Below are 13,303 nucleotides of genomic sequence, written 5' to 3'. Positions count from 1 at the left end.
GGTGCTCATCCTCTCTGACATAGACACTCTCCTCTGGATTGTCATCAGAGTCTGACTAATTAAGGCTTTGGAATAACTTACCATGCTGGTCTGGCTGCCTTCATGTTCACTGTAAGTCATTTGTTTAGAAGTAGCTGTTCTGCATATGGATTCGGCATGTTTGGGGGCCTCAACCACATTGTCTAGGAGGACCGGTTGTTGCTGGGCAAAAAAATCCTTGACCTTGATGAACACATTGTTGAACAGGTTTACAGTGCCTGGCCAAATGATCTTTCCTTTCACATTGGCCCCGTTCTGAACACTGACAGGAAGGGTTGAAGCTGACAGGGATCTCTCTAACTGGCCAGACACTGAAGCATCAGACATTTTAGTGATCTGGGTGAAGCTATTAAGGTCTTTAGTGATGCTTATGACGATGTTGGATGCTGCAGAATTGGTGTGCAGAGAAGAGGTGAACAAAGGTGGAGTTCCACTCTTCTGAAGGATTTTGTTATCTCTATCATCACCATCGTTACTGGACTCTGCACAAATGTCTGCACTTCTACCATCAAGGCTGGTATTTACAATGCCAATTAACCCTGATTGAAGGATCCCACCAGCCATATGTGAGGCTTTCGTTTGAAACTCATCAGTACATAGTTTGTCAAAGGCTGTGGATTTAAGACTTCTAGAGGATGCCTCCTCCTCATCATTGTTGATCTCACCATGCAAATTGTCCTGTGTATTGACAGCATAGTCATCAACAGATAAATATGATTTGGAGGCGGCAAGGACGTCAATCTGAGAAACAACGGCATCCAAAAGCTTGGACAGGTCTTCTGTATCTCCTTTTAGGCTAGAGAGGCATTCCTCCATGGATTCCTCAGAGTGATACACAGTGAGGATCTGACTAATGACCTCCTTGGTACAGGTTTGAAGGTCCGCTTGGATTTCAAGAGAATCCCTATTACAAGTCACCTGAGAATCTAAACTTTCACTAGGAGCCTGTTTGAGAGTCTCATCATGTATTGGTGTAACACCATCGATGACCTTTACAGAGTCTTGGCAGGGAGTGAGAAAACGCCTCAGCATTTCTCGAAATCTATGATATATAATACGAGCAGCATGAAGGGTGCTCACTTTTGAAATTCTGACATTTTCAGATTCATGTGCCTGCATGGACTGAACAATAGTCTCCACATCTGTTACAAAAGTGTCCAGCAATGTAGATGCTTCAGAGTCTCCCAGTAAGCTGTTTGTAAAGGGGTTGACAGATCTCAGAGCTTCGCTCACTGCCTTTCTAGCCTTTGTCTGGAAAGACACACTGGAGAGTTTCTTCATATTTATAACTGGAAGACTCAGGGTAGATTCACTGTTGGTGGTGCTGTCCTGTAGACCAAGTGGAAAAGTGAGATGGGAGAGACATTGTTCACTGTCTAACAACTCAGATGGTGAGGGGGAACACGAACTGGTGAAATCATTCAAGTCAGACATGATGCCATCCACGAATAGAATGGCCTCCAGAGACTCTTCAGAATCACACTCTCCAACAGAAGATGAGAACTTCTCCATCACCTCAGTCTTATACAAGACAAGAACCTGGCTGGCAATCGCTTTTGTGGTGTCAAGGAGGACTTGGTCTTGCAAATACTTTTTGAGAGCCAAGAGAGGTTTTGGGGTCTCACTTTGTCCTTTTTGTTCATTCATAGATGAGGGGGTTATTAAAAGTGGTTTACAAGAAATGGAGTCCGATGTGTCAGCCTCACCATTACTGGAATGACCGATGTCTAGGCACAAAGTTGGAACCATTGTGAAATAATCTTTTGTGCTCTCCACAAATGTACTTGCGAGATAACCTTTTTCTGGACAGGTAAGAATCCTCTTCAGCGTATTTTTCATGTCGTAGTAACAGCCAACAGTGTAAGACCAGATCTTACTCTGATGGTTTTCAAGAAGGATCTGCTCACTCTGTGCAGGAGAGCAGGATGCCCTGATAGACTGGGTAAGATTGTCCATGTCTGAAACAAAGGTACTTACCAACTCAGAGGCCTCAGGGTCAATCATAAGGTCTCTGATCTCACCTATCTGAGGAGTTGGACTAGATGATATAGTGCCAGAACAACATAATGTACAACCCCTGAATCTTTTAACAATCTCCCGGATCGATTCAGTGGCCTTGGTCTGAAACTCCTCAGTGAGTAGTCTATCCATACTTTGTGTTGACAGACGAAGACTAGATTTGGCACCTTTGATATTGAGGTTGCTCTCTCCTTGTTTTAGCATCTCCTCAGGACTTTTACAAGCTTCAAGCATCTTCATATGGTCAGCAACAACACAAAGCAGTTCCCTCTTGTCGGGGTCATATTCTTCCTTATTGCTGAAGTTCAAAACAGTGCCACTGAGGGCTGTCATGACCTGTCCTGTTAAATGTGTCATGTCCACCTCAACACCATCCTCTCTGAGAACAACAATCTGCTCAACACTCTTCCCATTAATATACATCTGAAGTATGTTGGAAACGCCAGACACCATCTCCTCAACAACCTTGGTTCTGGAGACACCACCACTGGCAAAAATAACAGGGGACATTCGGCCAGAGATGGGAGTTTGGATTGCCACAGAGATTATGGAATTGACCTTCTTTGACACTTCTCCAACAATAACCCGGGATAGACTTTGAGTGTCTACCTGGTCCTCTCTTTGGATACAGAGGACATTGTTCAGCGACTCTTTGAAGGAATCCTGGACACCAGTGAGGAGACTGTCCTCAGTAATCCCAAAAAAGTCCCTGAGTGGCTCAGATGATATAGACTCACCATCTCCCTGAGTATTTGGCAACACTGTCTGAGACCTTTGAGAATACAAAGCAAACAATACAGCATTCCATATTCAATAGTAGACACGGTAGTGACATTAATACATCATTCAGTAATCAGTTAAACTGGTCATTAAGAGTAAACTGTTATACAGATAACAAAACATATTTTCACAAAATGGGTTATGAATAGTTAGGTGAAACCGGTTTCTTTAGGAATGACTGAACATACCCATTACGTGAGGAGCTTGATTTGGCCGTGCAAGACCTTGAGGATTTGCTGCTGCCTCTCTTGCGAACCTTCAGGTTTGTGCTAGAGGATCTCTCTGATTCTGTCAGAGACTTGCCGGATACTGGAGACACATGGCTGTATATCCGTACAAAACGGAAAATTGCAGGGATGATGACCTCCAGGATGGCCTCAGATACAAACCGCACAATCTCCAGGCACATCTCTGCAAGCAATGCCCTCATCACCTGTAGGACCGAAACAGTGTGGGTAGATTACTCATAGCCGGGCTCTGAAACCAAGCTCCTCGAAGAGATACCAACAATCTCACATATGTTCATGAGAATCATGAAAGTGGCATACATTGGAAAGCATGAAAAGCAGTAGGCTACTAAAAAGCTCTTTGAATGAAACTGTTTGTGATAATGTGGATGATACTGTAGATAGATAAAAGGTTTGTATCTAATATTCTTGAAACATCTATTAATATATCTATGAATCATTTTCAGGGTGAAGGGACTTACAGGGTCCATCCTGCCAATGCTTAACTGCCTCCATTGCCTATAGGAGATAATTAGATGTTTTTAGCACCAAAAAGCACACCAACACACATACAATTTATAAAATCCTCCAGATGACATTGCATTCAAATACTACAATAGAAGTTTGGACATACTCCTCAGTAAGTTTTTCCAGAAACCGGATGATAATCGGGTTGAAAGCATCCGGATCGATTGGCGGGAGGTCAAGAGCCCTGGTCTGACAGGCCCTGGAGACACACTCACTTAGGATCTTCTCATTAGATTGTCCCTGGTGAGATGTCCCCTGAACTGCCATCCCAGAGAATTCCACAGATGTAGAGGGACCTGTGTGCAAAGCAGCATTCACCAAGGTAAATAAGTCAGAAAACATGTAACCTCCTGAGGCAAATATGTATTAGCCAACTTTGTGTACTTTGTGAAGTTAAGGAGCCAAGAAGGTATAACATGTGCACTCTGCTATTAGTCCTCTGCTCAATAGATGTCCATACTAAATTACATTTACATGCAAAAGGATTACATTCAGTGAAATTAGAGTTTAATTTATGACCTGCATCAGGGATCTGCTCCACTTTGTTTCTCTTGGTCCTCTTGGCCTAAAAAGACAATACAGTCAATGATATACACGTAGATACTGTATGAAGCCATTCCAATACAGCCCTTTGAGTAGAGCAAGGGTAAGACTGATTGCAGGGCTGTTCCCGACAAAAAAAAATCTTTGTCGACCGAGAGTCATCCTGTTCTAATGTTAAAATGTATTTTTCCATATCAGACACAGCCTATGTGTTTGAATACAATCACCTACATAGGCACTGAGCTTGGCTGATGCTTTAAGCACACTGTTTAATTAAATAATTAAGACACACAAATGACTCAAGAAAGAGCCCGATGGTGACACTGTATTAAAAGAAATGACAGCGAGTGCCTGTGTGACAGGTGCACGTTGTCTCGCTCTCCTCCCTACTGCAGCGAAAAGGCACCACATAACAGCAACTGTTTATTGTGCTGTCCATGCTGAAGACGCAATATCATTTCAGCCATTTAGTTTCTTCCTTACAGTTCTGGAAACGTCTTCTTTACAGTTCTGGAAACTTCTTCTTTACAGTTCTGGAAACTTTAGAGTGTTTTCTATCCTAATCTGACAATTATATGCCAGGTCATCTTATGCAGCACTCCATCACTCTCCTTCTTGGTCAAATAGCCCTTACACAGCCTGGAGATGTGTTGGGTAATTGTCCTGTTTAAAAACAAATGATAGTCCCACTAAACGCAAACCTGATGGGATGGCGTATCACTGCAGAATACTATGGTAGCCATGCTGGTTAAGTGTGCCTTGAATTCTAAATAAATCACAGACAGTGTCATCAGCAAAGCACCCCCACACCATCACACCTCCTCCATGCTTCATGGTGGGAACCACACATGCGGAGATCATCTGTACACCTACTCTCACAAAGACATTTTTTGGAATTTGGACTCATCAGACCAAAGGACAGATTTCCACCAGTCTAATGTCCATTGCTCGTGTTTCTTGGCCCAAGCAAGTCTCTTCTTATTATTGGTGTCCTTTAGTAGTGCTTTCTTCGCAGCAATTTGACCATGAAGGCCTGATTCACGCAGTCTCCTCTGAACAGTTGATGTTGAGATGTGTCTGTGACTTGTACTCTGTGGAAACATTTATTTGGCCTGCAATGTGAGGTGCAGTTAACTCTAATGAACTTATCCTCTGCAGCCGAGTTAACTCTGGGTCTTCCTTTCCTGTGGCGGTCCTCATGAAAGCCAGTTTCATCATAGCGCTTGATGGTTTTTGCAACTTGATGGTGTTTGCACTTGATGAAACGTTCAAAGCACTTGAAATTTTCCGGATTGACTTTCATGTCTTAAAGTAATGACGGACTGTTGTTTCTCTTTGCTTATTTGAGCTGTTCTTGCCATAATATGGTCTTGGTCATTTACCAAATAGGGCTATCTTCTGTCTTGGCTCAAACTGATTGGCTCAAATGCATTAAGAAGGAAAGAAATTCCTTTACTTAATTTTTTAACAAGGCACACATGTTAATTTATTAAATGCATTCCAGGTGACTACCTCATGAAGCTGGTTGAGAGAATGCCAAGAGTGTGCAAAGCTGTCATTAAGGCAAAGGGTGACTACTTTGAAGAATCTCAAATATAAAATAGATTTTGATTTGGTTAACACTTTTTTGATACGTACATGATTCCATATGTGTTATTTCATAGTTTTGATGTCTTCACAATTATTCTACAATGTAGAAAATAGTAAAAGATAAAGAAAAACCCTTTTGACTGGTAATATATATATATGGATGATTTACAAAGCCAGGCACATTTAACAATTAGGCTATTGATTATAGACCTAATTTAGTTGGGTTTTCCTCTCTCCTCAATTTTCTTAGACAATTAGGCTAAGGCCAGGGCTGTTTCCCCGTCTCTGCTGCTGCTGCTGCCTCTGCAACATTGTTCTCAATCCCAATATGCTGGTTAACTTTGCTATTATGCACATAGCAACATAGGAAAGGGCGGCAATTCTACGGAGCACTGAAGATTATGTTTCAGAACCACGGACAGCGACCGTATCCAATGCAGGAGAAAGCGCATTTGTTATAAAATAATATTTGATTTATTAGTGTTGCACCATTATTGTTACATAATATAACCATATACAATTTCAGTATCACGTCTTAGCGTGATGGACTATGCCATCCCTGTGGCCTTGGCAATGGATTAGTCAACTGAGACAGGCGCGAATCAGACAGGTGTCCATGTGCACCATGAAGAAAAAAAAACTTTTGCGACTGCTCGACTTAAGAAATCCCAGTCAACCAACAGCCTATTGACCAAACTGTCGACCAAATGGGGTCAGCCCTAGAGTTACTATTAGGAGATAAAAGGGTATTGCATGGGCAATTTACCTTCCTCAGAACAACATGCTATAGGGGCAGGTTATAGATATGAAAGATATCACAAATATCCACATCTCTGCTCAATCTATTCCCTTACCTTGACTTTATTTCTCTTCACGGCATCCTGCTCCATCTGAGGCAGGGGATTCTTCTTCACCTTATCCTCATCTTCATCACTCTGATTATCAACAAAATCTCTCTCGGCTGCATCAGTATCAGTGCTCTGTTCAACTGTGGACCTGTTGGCACTGGTCCTCCTCTTGGTCTAAAAAGACAATACAGTCAATGACATACTGTATGTTGCCGTTGCTATACAGGCCTTTGAGAAGAGCTACAGTAAACAATTGGTGATTGAATATTAAGAGATGGAAGTCTGTTGTAAGGACAATTTACCCTCCAACCTCACAACAACATGTTATATGGCATATTGGACAGGTTTAAAGTGTGGACATGTAAGACCCCAGATTTCCCTTTCTCTCCTCAGTCTATTCTCTCACCTTAACTTTTCTCCTTGTCACAGCCTTCAGCTCGATCTGAGGCAGGGGATCCTTCACTTCACTATCTTCTGGATAGTTTAAACCCAGGATATCATTCTTCATTTTCTGGACTTGACCTTCCAAACTTTGATGATCATGTGGATCCTCTTCGTTTAAACTCTGGAAGAAAAAAGACCATTCTTTAAATGCTCATGGATATGGACAATATACCACAGCTAAGAGCTGTTCTTACACATGACACAACGCACAGTTATTATAAAATGGTTACCAACTTAATTAGGAAAGTAAAAATAAATGTTTCGTCATACCCGTGGTATATCCATACCCGTGGTATACGCTCCGATATACCACAGCTTTCAGCCAATCAGCATTCAGGACTCAAAACAACCAGTTTATAATGTCCAATATATAAAAAAAATTTACAGGACAGGTTTTCGCTATAAATACACATAGATCCTACTGCCTGATATCAAGATTCATAATTAATGCGTTATGGAGTCACTTATTATTATTATTATTATATTTTCGGGTAGAATTATGATAAATAGCCTACTGCTGTTATCTTTGCAAGGATCATATTTCAAATCAAATCCATTTATATATCCCTTCGTACATCAGATGATATCTCAGAGTGCTGTACAGAAACCCAGCCTAAAACCCCAAGCAGCAAGCAATGCAGGTGTAGAAGCACGGTTTGATGTATAGGTTATTATAATGCACGCATTTTTTTTTACAATATTAAAAATGATAATATTAGCGGCACATTAACGTTAGCCCACACCGCCACCCAGCTGCCACTACTTGCGGCACCCCTACCGTCATGTCCTGTAAACCCTGTGGTTCCTGCTGCAGCCTAAAAAAAGACGGTGCAGCGGTTCCTGCACCACTGCATGGGGCTTCTCTGTTAGCAATTCATAGGCTTACCTTATGATCCTCCATGGTTAAAGTCTATGGCTGGAGCCTATGTTCCCATCATGTAAAACTTTACCAAGTGATTACCAAAGAGAGAAACTATCGCATTTTATACGGTAACTCAGCCAACGTCATAATGTGAATGCACTTTGACGTAATAAAACAACTTCAGGGATGATCTGTCAATCAATGCAATCAGCGACGCAATAGTGGATCCCCATACCACTAAAAAGACCACTCGAAACAATAAATACTGGTGTATTAGCTACGTTTCCGTTTTTTTGTACAATAATGTGATGAGACAACAAATAAATAAGTAAACAACAGCCGACACCAATGATGAGCAATACATAACATTGTAAAGAAGAATGCGTTCTTAACTGACTTGCCTCGTTAAATAAGGTTAAATCATTTAATAAAATGAAAATAACAAATCAAATGCAGTAATTTGAGATGAACGCTTGAGGGCGACTACAAACCAGTTTTGAATAAACGAGGACAGAAGCATTACATGTGTTGTTGGGTCAGAGGCGAAGGGTCAAAGTTGAAATGAGAAAAGATGGTGGCCCACGCAGAAATACACGTGGTTCACCGTGGTGGCAGCAAAATAAACTTCAGAGATAGTTATTACAAATTACATGAGCTAAACGTGAATTAACAAGTATGGAATGGATGCAAACTGTAGCCCTGGCTAGCTACTGTGGCTAGCACGTTAGCTAACGTGTTACTGTATAGCTACAACAAGTATTCTAATCTTGAGAGAAACTCTTGTTGTCTGTGGTCCTGTAGCTCAGTTGGTACAGCATGGCGCTTGCAACGCAAGAATTATGGGTTCGATTCCTGGGAGCACCCATACATAAAATGTTTATGTGCATGGCCATTGCTTCGTCCCACAACAAACTATTGTTTATACAGACGACTCGTTGCAGAAGCTTCTGTACGTGTAGCCTTGCGTCCTTGATCAACCAACTCAAACGAAATTAACGTCTCCACTTAACAACGCCATATTCAGTATCTCTAGGAACAATACTTTGCGGGACGAAGCAAGCATGATCGTCGCTTTGGGTCAAAATTATTGCTAAATGGCTTATATAGGGAGGCTGAAGAAATTCGGCTTGTCACTAAAAACGGTCACAAACCTTTACAGATGCACAATCGAGAGCATCCTGTCAGGCTGTATCACCGCCTGGTACAGCAACTGCGCAACGTATCACCCGGGAAAAACGACCTGCCCTCCAGGACACTTACACCACCCGATGTCACAGGAAGGCAAAAAAGACCATCAAGGACAACAACCACCCGAGCCACTGCCTGTTCACCCCGCTATCATCCAGAAGGCGAGGTCAGTACAGGTGCATCAAAGCTGGGACCGAGAGACTGAAAAACAGCTTCTATCTCAAGGCCATCAGACTGTTAACCAGCCATCACTAACATTGAGTGGCTGCTGCCAACATACTGACTCCATCTATAGCCACTTTAATAATTACAAATATGATGTAATAAATGTGTCACTTATATTATATATATATTATATATGTATATGTACATATTCCTATTAATTCCTTTACACTTGTGTGTGTATAAGGTAGTTGTGAAATTGTTAGATTACTTGTTCGATATTACTGCACGGTCGGAACTAGAAGCACAAGCATTTACACTCGCAATAACATATGCTAACCATGTGTATGTGATTTGATTGAATGTTTTCCCCATAAAACCTACCACTGCTTTGATTTCTAATTGGATCATTATTGGTTTATGCTGTGTTAAAATTTGTGTTTAAGCAATAAACTAATTTAAAAAAGAAACTCCTGGTTGTAAACTGACTGCAGTAGCTATGTTTTTGGTATCGCTCATGTCATACTGCGTGTCATTCCTCAACTGTCTGGATTTTACATTCATTTTGGATCTCCACCAAACTGACACACTAAATTAACTAACTGTTTATAACTATGCTATAATCCCACTGAAACATGAACAAGCCTCATTCAGATCATTTTATATGGTCCTTTACACACCAGCTCCGTGGGAAAATTGGATCCTGGCCAAAGGCACAAGTTTATTCAACAGGTGTGAGACATCGAGGATGAGTTTTTGACAATATTAATGTCAACTGCCATATGTTGATGTACATGTCCAACTGGTTTCCTCCTATTTTCAGACTACTGATACCAGACTAGTGTTTTATCACGTGGCCACAGATACTCCCCTATTCTGTCAGTGGTTCCAGATCTACAACAGACAACTGTGTGCGAATAGCATACAGTATTTAGCAACAGAGAATTAAAATTCCATTGTTATGAGAAAATCATACTTTTTTTAAGTGTCTTGTGCCGTCCCAAACAAAGTACAATAAAATGAAATTGAAATTAAAGCTAAAGGGAATATGCAGTAGGGTTGATAAAGGTCAAGATAAGTTTGACTGGGACTAAAGGAAGCGTAGGATGTTTGGTAACATTTGGCATCCTAAACTTGTTTACATGTGACAAAGTAGGCTACAGGACCATATAGTGCTTCTACCCAAGTGGTGGCCCATCATGTCTTTAGGAGCTACAGTCTTTTTTTTTCTTTTTTTCAGACAAGGGAACATTTACATCAATGTATGGATAGAGACTTCAGCTTTCTTCTCATGTGTATATCCTGTCAAACGATAAACGTTGCACAAACCCCGCACTTTTAAAATGGCTCTGTTCCTATGGAAATGTGCACATGTTTAGAGAGAGTAATTGGTTACATATTTCATGTCGAACCTAGACTTTCAAATCTCTTATTCCCCAACAACTGACAATTGGGACCTCCCCCCTATCTCGGGCTCTGTAATAGTCACATTTTTTCTGACGATTATCAGAATCCCACAGTTCTTAGCTTTCTAACAGTACTTAACTGGCATTCTGCCCCTGAGCAAGGGAGTTAACCCACTGTTCCCCGGGCGCCGATGACGTGAATGTCGATTAAGGCAGACCCCGCACATCTCTGATTCAGAGTGGTTGGGTTAAATGCGTAAGACACATTTTAGTTGAATACATTCAGTTGTACAACTGACTAGGTATTCCCCTTTCCCTTTCCCTAAGCATGTTTCTGTAAGGACCGAAATGTACTTTATGAGGGCAGTATACAATATTATGCATCGTTTATAAAATGCCACCAGAGGGCGTCAGAGTTGAACAGGTTAAGAACAGCTATGGCTACAGACAAACAGGTATTCGTTGGTATAAGTACTTTAAGGAATGAGCAGCAAGGCAGCATGATTTCAACAAGCACTTCACCTGTCATTGCAATACAATTCTAACTAGGCCTCTATACAAACAGCAGTAGAGCTAAGTATAGCTTTCCCCCCAAAAAAACACAAAGTTCTACGTAACAAATACCCAGTGTTTTTAATCCAAACCATGAAACAGTGTTTTTACTATGAGGAGAAAACAACCTTTTGTGTCTAAGACACCAAAACCAGTTTGACTTAGGGTAATATATTAACATTCCAGTTTGATCCGGTTAAGATCTGAAGAGTTCAAAAGAGGTTTGAATGTTAAATGCAATGATATACATTCTCAATAAGTTAACACTGTAGGCTGCTGTTGTGTATAGCATATTAGACTTGGAGGGCTATAGTTCTTTTCTCCAAGGCACAGGTATGGAACAAAACATGCACGGAGGAGGACTAAAATGAACTTCAAAATATCAAGGAAGTGGGATTCAAACATGTGTTAAATCATACAGAAATATGCATGCCAGAGGGACCATTTTGAAACAAAATAGTAAAATAATTTCTTTGTGGGAAGCATTACATACATTTTTGTGTGAAATCATACAAATCTGCCATTTCAATGAAAATACAGTACTGCATTCAAAAACAAATTTCCCTAACAGGCACCTATGTTTCCTGTAACATTCACTATTTTCCAAAAACTTAAAACACGATTTTCTATTCAAATTTTTTATACAAAAATGGTTTTAATTACATGTAAATTATCGTCTATGTGTTTACAGATGGGCTTTGTACTTACTTTGTAAGTGTGGAGTAGGTTGTATAAATAAGTGGGAAACATCACAAGTTTAATGCTTTGAATAATTGACTTTGTACATTAAAAAAATATATGTATTATTTGACAACAAAAAAACAGAGGGCGCTCAACCAACGTTGAGTTGAGGTGCAGCCAAAAATTAGATCATCATCATAGAAAAGGAAAAAGCCCAACTCTTGCTCACTATAAAAAATGCATTGTTTTATTCAGGCAAGGTTAAAGATTAACGTTTCGGCCTAGTCTATGATGATATGCAAGTTGACTTAGCACATCTATTTCCTTCTTAAAATGTCAACATTCTGGAAAGTAGAGTTGTGCAAAAGCTCATTTCACAACTAAATATACTCATCAGAAAATGTGGGGATTAACTTCAGAGCGCATGCATTTCAAGTATTAGCTCTACCGTAGAGGCACATCCCCTTACTATATAATAGCAGGTTTGCCATTTTGAGAACTTTTTTTTTCTTCAAAGTCCTCCAGTGAAAGAACCTTCCCATGGTACCAGCTATCTTTCAGTAAGGCACGGATGGGATTTGAACCCATGATCTTCGGTTTACAAGACAGACGCCTTACCGCTTGGCCACCATGCCACTCGATGCTGCAAGATATTTATCAACATTCTGGAAAGTAGGAGTTGTGTAATGTGAATTTGGCACACAAATACTCAGTGGAGAACCTTGGGATTGAACCAAGTACTAAAATAGCATGCACTCCCCCTCTGAGCTTCGATCCAATTTTATTTGCAGATAAAATGCAATATTAATACAATGTACTTTTTATATACACCACTCCATTGAAACTACAATGAAATGATAGCAGCAATTCTAAATACACGCAAGTATGGACAGTCATCTAACCCATGAACTTCAGTTTTTGAAAATGATGCAATTGAAGTTGGCAACCATGCCACTTCTGTTACATAAATGTACGAACAGGGATTGAACACATGTTCTTCAGATTACAAGAGCAAATTATTTAGCACGTCTCTGTTTCCTGCTGAGAATTTCAACATTCTGGAAAGTAGGAGATGGGCCACTGCAAAAATTTGAATGGAGAAGCTGGGGATTGAACCCAGGACCTCATACATGCGAAGCATGCGCTCTACCACTGAGCTACATCCCCTTTCTGGGAAAGAAATGGTTTTTTCTTATTTTTTTAAATTTCACCTATAATTAATCAGGTAAGCTAGTTGAGAACAAGTTTTCATATTCAACTGCGACCTGGCCAAGATAAAGCAAAGCAGCGCAACACAAACAACAACACAGAGTTACAGATGGAATAAACAAGCGTACAGTCAATAACACAATAGAAGAAAAAAAAGAAAGTCTATATACAGTGCGTGCAAATGGAGGTAAGGCAAGAAATAGGCCATAGTAGCGAAGTATTTAC

General features: G+C 40.5%; 2 non-coding genes across 2 annotated transcripts; both read right to left on the bottom strand.

Annotated features, from left to right (window-relative positions):
* Positions 1 to 12,432: 12,432 nt before the first annotated feature.
* On the bottom strand, positions 12,433 to 12,504 carry trnat-ugu (transfer RNA threonine (anticodon UGU)). The gene has a single exon. It is a non-coding gene; the product is annotated as a tRNA-Thr (tRNA).
* Positions 12,505 to 12,964: 460 nt separating this feature from the next.
* trnaa-cgc (transfer RNA alanine (anticodon CGC)) lies at positions 12,965 to 13,036 on the bottom strand. The gene has a single exon. It is a non-coding gene; the product is annotated as a tRNA-Ala (tRNA).
* Between the last annotated feature and the right edge of the window lie 267 nt (positions 13,037 to 13,303).

Source organism: Oncorhynchus kisutch, unplaced genomic scaffold (assembly GCF_002021735.2).
Source record: "Oncorhynchus kisutch isolate 150728-3 unplaced genomic scaffold, Okis_V2 scaffold980, whole genome shotgun sequence".
NCBI lineage: Eukaryota > Metazoa > Chordata > Actinopteri > Salmoniformes > Salmonidae > Oncorhynchus > Oncorhynchus kisutch.
The sequence above is the reverse complement of the archived record's forward strand: the minus strand, read 5'-3'. Positions and strand labels throughout refer to the sequence as shown.